Below are 12025 nucleotides of genomic sequence, written 5' to 3' on the forward strand. Positions count from 1 at the left end.
CTACAAACTTAGCAGCTTAAAACAGTACAGACATGTCTTATCTCATAGTTTCTCTAAGTCAAAAATGTGGGCACAGGGTGGCTCAGCTGGTTCTCTGCCTAGAGTCTCACAAGACAAAAGACAAAAATCAGACTGTTGGCAGGACTGTGCTCCTTTGTGGAGGCTTTAGGAACAAATTCCTGTCCCAGATCATTGGCAGAATTCAGTTCTATGCACCTGTAGGACTGAGGTCCTCATTTCCTTGCGGGCTGTGAATTGGGGGTCTTTCTCGCCTTCTAGAGGCTGCCTGGATTTCTTGGCTCAAGACTCCCTTTTCACCTTCAAAGCCAGCAACTAGCAACATCAGGTCCAGTCTTGCTCACACTTCACATCTCTGTGACCTCCTCCTCTACCTCATCTCTCCTATCTCCCTCTCCTACTATTAAGAGCTCCTGTGATACATTAGGCCCAGTTGGATACTCAAGGAGAATTTCCTTATTTTAAGGACACTTGATTAATAGCCTTAACCCCATCTGCGAAGTCCCTTCACAGCAGTAACCTGATTAGTGTTTGAATGAGTAAGAGGACAGAATCTTGGGGACGGGGACATCTTTAGAATTCTGCCTATCACAGAAGCTGTTGTTGAAATCAGAGTATGCCAAGGGTGGCTTCCAAGGTGTCTGCTACACCCACTCTGCCAGTTAAAATGTGTCCAGCTGCAAATACAAAGGGAAATAACTAAATATGGCTTAAAACAGTGCTTTTCAAACTCTAATGCGCATATCAGTCCCGTGGAGATTTTATGAAAATGCAGACTCTGATTCAGCAGGTCAGAGGTGGGGCCTGAGATTCTGCATTTCCTTTGTACATTTTTTATTTTATTTTTATTTGACTTTAGCTAAAGAAAGAGGAAAGGAGAGAGAAGGGAAGGAGGGAGAGAGTGAGAGGAGAGAGAGAAACATCAATTTGTTGTTCCACTTATTTATGCATTCATTACTTGATTCTTCTATGTGCCCTGACTGGGGATCGATCCCACAACTTTGGTGTTTCTGGATGATGGTCCAACCAACTGAGCTAGCCAGCCAGGGTGAGATTCTGCATTTCTAATAATATCTCAGGTGGTGTGCTTTTGGTGGTTGCAGACCACATTTTAGGACTTAAAGTACAGTGGGCTTATTACTCCACATAGTGAGGTAGGTGTCTTTAGGTAGGCTGGTTTGGAGGCTGGTTAATCCAGAGGTTCAAAGGCACTGAGGCATCAGATCATCTTGTCTGTGGTTGTCTGGCCTTCCCGTTGTGGTTGAAAAAGAATAGAAACAGGTCCAAGCATCACATTTCCACCTGACAATATCCAGAGACAGAAGCGAAATGGCTGTTTTATATCCCTTTTAAAGAGTAAGATAAACTTTTCCAGAAGCTCTCAGTGACTTCCCATCATTTCGCATTGGCCAGAATGGTTTCATGTGTTCAAGTTTAAGCCAATCCCTTGCCAAGGCCATTCAGAGAAGGGCGAGTGAAATCAGAAAGAAGGGAGGAAATAAATGGGAGTTGGGTTATCAGCCAAGAATGTTTCCCACGTCCACCCATAGTCTGTTCCTCTCTTCTTTTTCACTATGTTGAAAGAACCCCCACTGGGGCAGGAGATGGCAGATTTACTCTGTGGAAAAGTGGAACAAGAGAGCCTCCTGACTCTGGGCACCGGTGCCAGCAGAGGTAGAGGTGAGGTGCCATGTTGAAATCCAAGGGGATAAATAAAAATATGTGTAATGAGCGGTCATAAGCCAGCCTCTAGAAAGTTTGCTCCAAGCAGAAGTCTAAGTGACTCCTCTCTGGAGAAAAAGAAAGACCCCTTGTGAATAATCCTCTACATACTGAAAAGTCAGCTTACTGCCTGATCAATCCAGAGTGAAATACATGACTCAGCAAACCTGCCCTTTGCATTGAGGGCCTATATATATATATATATATATATATATATATATATATATATTTGTTTCAAATGAATAGTAGTTAAACAATTATATAGTTTACAAAGTGATCTCCCGGATAATTCTAATACCCACTTGGCACCATACATAGATTGTTATTACAATATAATTGACTATATTCCCTATGCTCTACTTTATATCCCCGTGACTATTTCGTAACTTCTCATACCTTCACCTTTTTCACCCATTCCCCCTCCCAATCTGGCAACCCTCTGTTTGTTCACGTGTATCTATGAGTTTGTTTTGTTTGTCCTTCAGATCTAGCAGTCAGCTTTCTAAATGATTCCCGGACATTTAGTGTAAGCTTCTAAATGAAAAGCAGAGATAAAAACAAGCAAACAGAAAAGAAACAGTGAAAGAGCAAGAGCGACTAGATCAGAGGAAACAGAAATGATGTATTAGGCCAAATAAAACAAGCAAATGACAAAATACTGTCATCTGATATGTCAGAGATTTTGCATTCATGAAACAAGAACAGAGAACTATATAAAAGTGGGAAGTTGCCCTGGCCAGTTTGGCTCAGCGGTTAGAGCGTCAGCCCTTGGACCAAAGAGTTGCAGATTTGATTCTGGTCAAGGGTGTGTACCTTGGTTGCCATTGGGTCCCCGGCCCTTGTTGGGGTTGTGCAGGAGGCAACCAATTGATGTGTCTCTTTTGTATCGATTTTTCTCTCTTTCTCTGTCCCTCTCCCACTCTATCTGAAGGTAAATGGTAAATGAGGATTTTAAAAAAAGGGGAGGGGGAAGTGTTGATCAGAGAGCAAAAAAGAACTCTTGGAAATTAAAAACAAGAGAACTGAAATTTAAAATTTTAATAAAAAGGAAGATAAAGCCAAAAACTCTCCTAGGAAGTAAGGAAAAATAAAACCTGAAGATTGCCCAGCCACTGTGGCTCAGTGGTTGAGTGCTGACCCATGCACCAAGAGGTTGCTGGTTTGATTCCTGGTCAGGACACGCGCCCAAGTTGTGGGCCCAATACCCAGTGAAGGGCATGCAGAAGGCAGCCAACCGATGTTGTCTCTCATTGATGTTTCTATGTCTTTCTCCCTCTCCCTTCCTCTCTCTCTAAAATCAATAAAGAAAAAAATTTTTTTTTTAAATTGATGAGCGAGAGACATCAGCTGGCTGCCTCCTGCATACCCTCTACTGGGGATTGAGCCCACAACCCTGGGCATGTGCCCTGACTGGGAATCAAACCAGCAACCTTTTGGTGCATGGGATGGTCCTCAACCAACTGAACCACACTGGTGCAACGAAGTCGTAATTTTTTTCTCCTATGCCTTCTCTCTCAGGAAACCACCAAAGGACATAATGAGGAGGCAAGTAAAAAAAGGTGAGGAGAAACTTGGGTTTTGGTTAAAAAAAAAAAAAAGCTAACACAGAAGAAAAGCTTTTGGGGAGCCCCAGGACGATAGCTGTGTGAGTCCAGAGAACAGTCTGCCTTGGTAGGAGCAGGAAGACACCCAGGGCGGGCAGCCCAAGAATGACTGAGATCGACAGACATCCTGATATGTAAGCCCCTCCCAATTCCCCTCTCCTTGCCCCTGTGTGACTGTATCATTATTTTAGGTTAAATCACTAGTGGATACACTACACTGTATAATATTTTTACTGCTAAGCCAAGTGTGAACTATGATTACATTTCCTTTCCTGTACAATTTTTGTTTCTCCTGGAGTTAATAATTCCCTTTTGCCTCTCATTTTATTTGTGTTCTATATCATTATTGGTTGTTTTTCCTAAACTCTCCAACACAACTATAAAACTCCTTGAATACTGTTTTGTACACAGTTCCCCTGTTAGGATGCCTACCAGTAAAATGGAGTGGTCTGAGGACGGCAAGGGCTGCAGAGGAAGGCAGAGCAGGAGCAGGGGCGAGGGCGTGCCGGGTGGGGATGCGTTGTAATTTTTATTTTTATTTTTTTATTTTTTTTAATTTTTTATCCTCACCCGAGGATATTTTTCCATTTTTTGTACAGATAGAGTGGGAGGGAGAGAGAGGAAGGGAGAGAGAGAGAGAAACATCGACGTGAAGGGACACATCAAGTGGCTGCCACCCGCATGACTAACCAGGGCCGGGGACAAACTGCAACCGAGGTACGAGCCCTTAGCGGGAACCGAACCCGGGTCTCTCCGGACCGCAGGCCGACTCTCTAACCGCTGAGCCAAACTGGCCAGGGCGCGTTGTAATTTTTAGTAGCTTGATCAGGGAAGACCTCACTGCGAGGGTGAGCTGAAGGGAGAGAGGAAGGAAACCAAGCAGACACCTGGACGAAGAGTTCCAGGCTGAGGGAACAGCAAGTTCAAATTCCTGGAGACAGAAACACGCCTCTTCTAGAATGTTCCCTTGCATGTGTACTGCCACAACCCATTTCCCACCCAAGGGCACCCCAGTCTCTCAGGCACCCACATTCAAACCTCCGTCACTACTGGTGCACTTTAAAAAAAATTTTTTTTTTTCTTTATTGATTTTAGAGAAAGAGGAAGAGAGAGATGGAAACATAGATGAAAGAGAACATCGATTGGCTGCCTCCTGCATGTCCCCCACTGGGGATTGGGTCCACAAGCTGGGCAAGTGTCCTGACTGGGAATCGAACTGGTGACCTCTTGGTGCATGGGTTGCCACTCAACCACTGAGCCACACTGGCTGGACCTGGTGCACTTTTTAATTCCCAGTATCCAATGGTGACCAAGTCATATTGATACGACTTTCAAAACATTAGAATTCTTTCTCTTTTTCTATATTCCCACTGTTACCATATCAATCTTAGAATGATAGAAATGATAGATCATTAGGACTCCAAGGGCCCCTAGAGATGATCTGGTATAACTCTATCTTACTGAGGCCCAAACGACATTACTTCTCTAAACTCTCAGCCAGGTAGGTCTCTGGCGTCCCAGGCAAAGCTTGATTACATTACCCCACGCCTGAGTCCACCATGTGCCGGGCCCCATCCATTCTGCCTGCTGCTCACAACTGAGTGCTCCTTGCACACTGCCTTGTCCCCCACCCCTACCCGTCCTACAGTAGTGCTCCGTGGTCTGCCCTGGCAGGACTTTCCTCAGCTGCCCATCTGATATGATTTATTACATCTAAACGAACCCGACATTCAAGTTACATCAGTCTCCTTTCACTCTTCCTCAAACATTCTGTTCATGTCTGCCTGTAAGTCTACACTTCAACCTGTCTCTTTTTTGGAATAGCCTTTCTTTTTCCTTCCTGTTCAAATTCTACCCCTATCTTTCTTTTTTTTTTTTTTTTTAATCCTCACCCGAGGACATTTTTCAGTATTTTGTTGAGATAGAGTGGGAGGAAAAGACAGAGAGAGAAACATCGATGTGAAAGGGACACATCGAGTGGCTGCCACCCACAGGACCCAACCAGGGCCGGGGACAAACTGCAACCAAGGTACATGCCCTTAGCGGGAACCGAACCCGGGTCTCTCTGGACCACAGGCCGACGCTCTAACCGCTGAGCCAAACCGGCCAGGGCTCTACCCCTATCTTTCAAGAGCTCTTCCAGACACGGCTTCGCAGTCTGACAGAATGGAGCAGAAGCCCTGTTTTAGAATACTTGGTTGCCCACGACCACACTCCCATCTCCCCATCGATAATGCCATTCCCCATTTTACAGGTGAAGAAAAGGCTGAAGTAGGAGGAGACTGGGCTAGGGTTCAAGCCTGCATCTGCCTGTGCTCTTATTTTTTCCCCCTTAATTGATTTTGGAGAGAGAGTAAGGGAGAGGGAGACAGAGAAACATTGATAAGAGAGAACATTGATTGGCCGCCTCCTGCATGCCCCCCTCTGGGGATTTGGCCCATAATCTGGGCATGTGCCCTGACTGGGAATCGAACCAGTGACCTCTTGGTGCATGGGTCAATGCTCAACCACCGAGCCACACCGGCTGGGCTGCCTGTGCTCTTAATCATCGTGCAGTACTGTTTCCTGAACCTGGCGTAGTGGGTGCTAGTAAACGTTAGCTGAGTTGTTTATGAACTGTTTCATGTATGTCAGTGGCCTCATGACCCCAACTGACTGTGTCCTGAGCACAGTCGGAGCAGGAAAGTACCCCACTAATGAAAGCCCACCTTGTGCCTTTGGGGATACGACAGCAAGCCAATGTCACGGGCAGACCAGAGTTATGAGGGGCAGTGGACTCGGTACCACCGTCAGTAAGTGTGAGGAAATACCAGGAGGTACAATCAGAAATGTTGAAAGCAGTTGGCTCTGGGGAATGAAACTCAGGAATTGTGGACGGAGGTGGAGAGAAGCGGGGGATTTCTATTTTCATTGGAAGCCTTGTAGTACCATTTGCCTTTTAATACTACATGCAATATTACTTTGATTAAAAATGAAAGTGACTTTAACCAAATTCAGTGAATAAATGAATGGCCCTTTTAGAATTTCGAATGTGGAGGAAAGAAGGAAATATATGACAATAGCCATCTTATAGGTTTGTCCTAAGGATTAAACAACAACAAAAAGCCTTGAACACATTTGACACAGAACCAGCAGCAAGAATTATCGTGTTCGTGATGGGCTCATTAGACTTGAGAGATGTCACTTTAAGGACAGGCTTTAATAATTCGAGATCATTCAGGTCTCCACCAAGACAGAATAGTGCTATATTATCCCCTGACCCTCCTCCTGCCCCTTCTTTTCACCCCTTTCTCCAGATTTTAATTTCAACCCGATCCACCAGTAATTAGCCCCACCTACACCTCTGCACACTTCTACGTACTCTTTCTCATCATGCTTCCACTTCAGCCCAACCCTGAACCCCGAGAAAAGGGGGCAGTAAAATCTACAATCAGACTGTGTAGGTCAGAGAGGAAAGTAATTGACTTCTCTGAGACATTTAAGTTTCTAGGAAAGAGAGTTTGGAAGGAAATAGTGAATTATGTTATTAAAGCCCCATTTATTCAGTCATTCATTGCATTTCTATTGAGTGCATGCAAGGTGCCAAGCATAGTTCTAGGTACTGTAGATACAACAACAAGCAAGATAAACAAGCTTCGTGTCTCCATGGAGTTTACAATGTCACAATGACCAGAGCAGCCACTGAGGCAGGCCGAGGCCTCTGGCAAGGACAGTCATCTCTATTTGCTGCTGACCAGTTTAATGCAGTGGAATGAAATAAATGACATGAATCGTGTGCCTGCTCATTCACAGCTCCCTGCTTAAGTGGCCACCCTTATGCCATGTAACCCTGTTCCCCTAACCACAGCTTTTCGGACAAGTAACAATCTGACCCAAGCTAGGCAATTAGATTCTTTGACAAAATTAGCTGTGGGGAGATAAGTTGAAAGGCCATGCAGAGTCAGGAACCGGAAACCAGAGTAGGCACCATAACAAGTCCATGTCATGGGCAGGCCAGAGTTATAAGGGGGCAAGTGCTGTAAGTAGGCTGAGGCGAGCCCTCTGTCTACAAAGAGGAAAATGCAGCAACTATGCTATAAGAAGAAGAAACCAGAGAAAGATTTGACCCCAGGAAGAAAGAGAAAAAGAGCAAGCAGAAGACTTCCTTAAAAAGGATAGAGCAGCCCTGGCAGGTTTGGCTCAGCGATTAGAGCATCGGCCTGCGGTCCAGAAAGACCCGGGTTCGGTTCCCACTAAGGGTACGTACCTCGGATGCAGTTTGTCCCCGGCCCTGGTTGGGTCATACAGGTGGCAGCCACTCGATGTGGAGGATTAAAAAAAAAAAAGGCTAGAGCAGTTCTCTCAGTAGCTGACAGCCTCCAGACCCAACTCCGTTTCCTGCCAGGTTGTTCAGTTCATTCTCGGGAGATGAGTCCATCCACCCGATAACTCCTCTCCCCTTCACTGAGTAGGTTTAAATATTTCTATCTGTAGCAGACAGACCCTAGAGTGGTCCCCATGATTCCTGTTCCTTGATGTATACACTGCCCGCACCCCCCACCCCCCGGTCAAGATGGCTGCAGCAGCTCCAGGTGTCAAATGCAGACGTGACATACAAAAGAAGTGGGATTCTGCCTGGTGTGCATTTCTTTTACTAGGAGGAAAAACTTTTCCTAGAATCCCCAATTGAGAAAGCCAGGATTGCATCACATACCCACGCCTAAGCTAACCCTGAGACATGGAAGGGGCTAAAAATGATTAGCCAATAACAATTTTTATTCATCCCTGAATATGGGGATAGTGTCATCTTCTCTGAACAAAGGATTATAGTTGATGAACATCCAAACAAAATTAGGGATTTCTCAGGAACAAAAAAATATGAGTGGGACATGTATTGGGGTAGATAAGCAACATTGTTTACCTCACCAATGGATAAGCTTATTTTCTGTAAAAGTGTGTGTGTGTGTGTGTGTGTGTGTGTAGATAATATCATGAATGCTATATATCAATCTATTAATTGATTTAAATTTTTTTTTTTTTTTAATCCTCACCCGAGAACATTTTTTCTTTTTTGTTCAGATAGAGTGAGAGTGAGAGAGAGAGAGAGAAACATCGACGTGGAAGGGACACATCGAGTGGCTGCCACCCACACAACCCAACCAGGGCCGGGGACAAACTGCAACCGAAGTACATGCCCTTAGCGGGAACCGAACCCTGGTCTCTCTGGACCGCAGGTCGACGCTCTAACTGCTGAGCCAAACTGGCCAGGGCAATTGATTTAAATTTTGAAATGAGACTGTGTAGAGTGGAATGAATGGATATTTTCACTTTTTTTTTTTTTTATCCTTGCCCGAGGACATTTTTCCATTTTTTATTCAGATAGAGCGGGAGGGAGAGAGAGGAAGAAAGAAAGAGAGAAACATGGATGTGAAAGGGACACATCGAGTGGTTGCCACCCGCACGACCCAACCAGGGCTGGGAACAAACCGCAACCGACGTACATGCCCTTAACGGGAACCTAACCCGGGTCTCTCTGGACCACAGGCCGACGCTCTAACCGCTGAGCCAAACCAGCCAGGGCGATATTTTCACTTTTTAGGAAATTTTTATTAGTTCACATTACTTTGGTCATTTAAATTCAAGAGGACTGCTTCAATCTTGAAGTTGGCTGCTCAGAAATATAACTGAGATTTATTTTAGAAACAGTCAGAGAAGCATATGTTGAGGGATCCCACCCCCACCCCGGCCCCCAGGACAGTCACTCAGGTACCAGTGGCAAGTGTATTCCTACTGAGGATTTGGAGGCACGAAGCTCTCAGAGCCTGATGCCATCAAGTACTTAAACCATCCAACTCCCTCTCCTCAAAGCAGCCTTCACATCATAGATGGGCTTCCTGTGCATTTCCTTACAGGGGAAGAACTTGCTGGACATGGCAATGTGAGCATGCTGGCCCCCTCGACAGTTCCATTTCTCATCGTATATTATTAATACATTGGTTCTTTGGCTCAGATAGCAGGATAGGAGCTGAGTTAGTATGATCTACTTCCCAACCCCCATATATAGGCTCTCTCTTAGTACTGTTAAGTCAAGTTTATGAGCCTGGACCACGATGAATTCACCAAGGTAAATGTCACCTCTGAGGCCACTTGGCAGCTGGCCAGCCAGTCTGCCTTGATAATATTCCTGACTCTTCAGACACATTTCCTTCAGGCTCCTTGCTTTCTAGCCACATTCATCTCGAACGGGTGTCTCTTTCTTTGCCCCTCATTCTGCTTTTCTCTCTGTGACCATTTCTCTAATTCTCTCTCTTTTCTTACTCACCTCCTAACCTTCCTTTATCCTTTCCCTTTTTTTCTTTCTGTTTTTCATCATAATTAACCATGTAGATGAATAATAAAATATACCAGAACTATGTGCCCAGCACTGTGTTGAGCCACATATAAATTATATTCTGACCTCATTATAACTCTGAAAAATATTTTCATTCCTATTTTACAGAGGAGAAGGTAGAGGCTCATTAAGGCTATGCTGTGTTCAACAAGCTAAAGGTTTTCTTTGCTTACTTTTCAAAGTCAATAAATTAAATGTTTTCTGTTTCTTTTAACTTAGAAAATACAGTTTAAACATTTGTTTATAACCTCCATCTTTTTCTTGCTGGTGAGTCTCTTCTCCTAGAAAAGAATTCACCCTGATTGGAGGCCTGTGACTCCTTCCTGCACACTCAGGTCTGAGCTCCCCATGGCCTCCAGGTGGTGTGGTAACCCGCCCTCTCACAGAGACTTTTTTTCTTCCTCCACCCAGTTCCATCCCACCAGAGTTCGTGCCCATGCTGGGGCATCTCCTGGGCACAGACCCATCTCACCTAGGGAGAGTTAGTGTCTTGCCCACCTGATCTTGGCACACCTGTTGCTCAATTTGCTTTAGGATCTGCACACCCGGTGTGTACAAGTGTGTGTGTACTGTTGTGCCATCTGTGTACCCCTCTCACTCGCTGCAGTTCCACTCATGGGTACACTATAGTGGGGACATCAAGAATGCAATATTTATGGATTGCTGCATAATTCCTAAAAATGAATTAAACTTTAAAAGGGGGGGGGGAGAATTCACTCTAGACATGTTTATTTCTTTCTTAGGCTAGGGAGAGGGAGATGGAATAAGAGGAAAGAGACACATTGGAGATGTCCCTTTGAGCAGTAAAGCTCCCCATTGCTTGCTGCCTCCCTGTCCTCTTTCCTGAGAGCAGGGCTTGGCCCTGAGTTCTCTGGAACTAGCTTAGTCTTCGGCATGGAGGAGATGACTTGTTCTGTTTTTCCAGCTAAATGTACCTTCTGAGTTTGTATTTCTAGATTTATAACTTTCAGTAACTTGTTGATGGAGGCTGGGGTAAAGTTGGATCTGCTCCATGAAATACAACTTATCATTCTTTGGTGTTCTTCTCATTATCCTGGAGACAGTGAGGTAGAAATAGAGAGAAATATTCCTTCCATCCTACCTCAGACGGGGTCTGGAAGGAGTAGAAGAGAAAACAAGAATTTCTAAATTGGTTCCAGGCCCCTCTACTCCTACTCTAGGGAGGAAAGCTTGTCTCCTGGAGACTCGAATCGCTGGATGTCGGTTACAGGCTGGAAAGTAGGCAGTGGCCCTGAGCCAAGGATCAGAGGGAGCCGCAGAGAAGTCCCAAGTCAAGTTGAAAACAGAGGATCCCTACTCTGGTGGGTTCAGCACCATGGCCAGAAACCCACCCCTCCCTCACCCTCTTCCCCACCTCCAACCCACTTCCAGTGCTTGCTATTTCCGGAGGGATCTAACCTGTCCCTTGGTTAACTGGCCCCCAGCACTTAAAGGTCGCAATAAACCATGACTTAGTTTCCTTCTAAGGCCCTTCTGAACTTTTTTTAAATGTTGTTATTGAATTTTTTTTTTTAGAGAGAGAGAGAGAGAAACATCGATCAGCTGCCCCCTGCATGTCCCCTACTGGAGATCGAGCCTGCAACCCGACATGTGCCCTGACCCGGAATCAAACCAGGACCTCTCAGTCCATGGATGACGTTCAATCCACTGAGCCACACCATCTGGGCCCTTTCTAAATTTCTTTATGAAGTGTCTATTCCACAGTGGAGCAACTTTCATTAAGATCTGGCTGATTTGGCCCTGGCCAATTTGGCTCAGCGGTTAGAGCATCAGCCCGTGGACCAGAGAGTCCTGGTTCTGTTCCGCTGAGGGCAGGTACCTCGGTTGCAGTTTGTCCCTGGCTTCGGTTGGGGTCGTGTGGGTGGCAGCCACTCGATGTGTCCCTCTCACATAGATGTTTCTCTCTCTCTCTCCCTCCTGCTCTATCTGAAGATTGTCACAAAAAAGAATGTCCTCGGGTGAGGATTAAAAAAAAAAAAAATCTGGCTGATTTGCATATATCGGCACACATTGGGACTTCTCCGTTCTGTTTTTATTATTAATGAGTTGTTCAGAGAAAGAAAGACAAGGCTTATTTAACTACATACCCCCCCCCCCCGTTTCTAGGGTCTGAATCTGGAAGTGCCTGCAGGTATGTGTGGTGGGAGAGGGTGGGAACCAGACTCCCGACAGCCATGGGTTTGTGGGGCAGCCTATGTGGCTCTCCCCAGATAATTTTCCTCATAGGCTTGGCTCTGGACCGATCCTTGCAGCTCATAGGAAGTCTACTTTGTTTTAGTACATAGGGTCA

The sequence above is a fragment of the Molossus molossus genome, unplaced genomic scaffold, assembly GCF_014108415.1.
Source record: "Molossus molossus isolate mMolMol1 unplaced genomic scaffold, mMolMol1.p scaffold_m16_p_12, whole genome shotgun sequence".
Lineage (NCBI taxonomy): Eukaryota > Metazoa > Chordata > Mammalia > Chiroptera > Molossidae > Molossus > Molossus molossus.